This window comes from Poromitra crassiceps (assembly GCF_964638095.1).
Source record: "Poromitra crassiceps genome assembly, chromosome: 8".
Taxonomy (NCBI): Eukaryota; Metazoa; Chordata; class Actinopteri; order Beryciformes; family Melamphaidae; genus Poromitra; species Poromitra crassiceps.
This window is the reverse complement of record NC_139629.1, coordinates 42,829,334-42,831,092: the sequence shown is the minus strand read 5'-3', so window position 1 is coordinate 42,831,092 and position 1,759 is coordinate 42,829,334.

The following is a 1,759-nucleotide window of genomic DNA, read 5'->3' as shown; positions in this document are numbered from 1 at the left end:
ATTTCAAGGCAGATCAAGGGGTGTATCCCCTAAGTGTGACTTTACCCAGAGTGATAATCTAGTAGTAGTATTTAGGATTTGTCTTTAATGCTCATTTTATATTATATTTGTGTAATGGTAGGCCTACTTGGGTTCTATAGGATGACAATTTGTGTCAAGGCTGAACCGTGGTTACAATGCCACTTATTTATTTGCATAAATAAGATATCTACTCGTATAGTGAATATATTTCACTGAACATTTTGACTGACACCAGGCTTGAATCCCCCAGATTCCAAAATGCTTCAACGAGCAAAAATCCAACATCTTTCTGAATCACCTGAGACTGGTGTCCAACTGCCTACATTTGTATTCTTCACTGGGGAAAACTAGGTAATGCTTTAGAATACAGCCCGCAACTTACAGGGTAAGTACAGGGTAGAAAATCTGAATTTATGGAATAAGGGGGTAATAAAGGGGGACTTATAAACGAACTTAACGACTTAACGGCCCAGGTACCTATTATGGTGTTACAGTGAGAAATAATCATAAATTTCAGTTCAATTGAGGTACCTACAGGGTACCTACTACAGGGGCGTGGGCTGTATTCTAATTCCCTCGTACACCTCGTAGCACTAATAAAGAAAGTCAGTCCAAACACATGACACTCATCTCTGTGTGCTTTTGTGTTGAATGTGTCTGTTTGGCCACAGTGGTTAGCCACATTGAGAAAGCATACAAAAGGAACAACTGGACAAATCATCTGTCGCTGTGACAGCGCGCAATGTTTTCATGTTCAAAGCGCAGGACAAAACCATTATAGTACTCAATCTGTGGCGAGTGGACTTGAAACAACCAAATTAGCAGGCTTCCATAGCAGTGTACTACTACTTTTGAAGTGGGTGTATGAGATGTTAATTTGCATTGTGCTAATCTACGGTAGATCAGTTTGTATCACTGTTTTAAATCATTTAATCCGATTATCCATGAGTCGACATGCAGTTTACATCCTGTGGAATCCACACATACACAAACCAGGCACACATCATCCGGCCCTGTGTGTTTGTGTGTGTGTGTGTGTGTGTGTGTGTGTGTGTGTGTGTGTGTGTGTGTGTGTGTGTGTTGATATCTTGTGGCTTTCCACACAAAGCCACATTTGACCAAAAGCTGCCACTAAAAATAACTAAACACAAAACAAAAACCCCACACTGATGTCCAGCTTCACAACTCCTTTATCATAATTTATTTACTTCAAGTGAGTTATTGCACCAAAGGCTTCAACTCTGACCCACTTTTGACTCTGCATGCTAGTTTTTCATTTCAAACTTTAAGCCGACTAAGGTTTATTATCCGTTTATTTAGACTTTTCAAGTCCTCCACGGTGTGCCTTATTTGGCGGTCCCGTTCTGTGTTAAATTATTTGACATGGACGCCAGGATCAAAAGGCTTAATACATCTCATACGTCTCTGCATGCTATGCAAATAGGGGTGTTTTTAATGAAGGCCTCATGAATAATGCATGAGTGCTGTTCCACGGGTTGCACTGCAGGAGCAAATTCATGGGAAAAGAATCCTTTAGAAAAATAAAAATTGACGTTGAAGTATCTCTTTCTTCTGTTTGATACCCAGTGCTGCTCATTAACAAGCGTCAACACAATGAAATAAGCCCTTTAATTATTTTGTGAGGTTCTGATGCACCGCCCCAGTGTCCACTCAACTTCTCTGCAACCTTTGTTTGTGTTTTAATATAACTTAAAGCCCCATATTAGGGTAAGCTTTC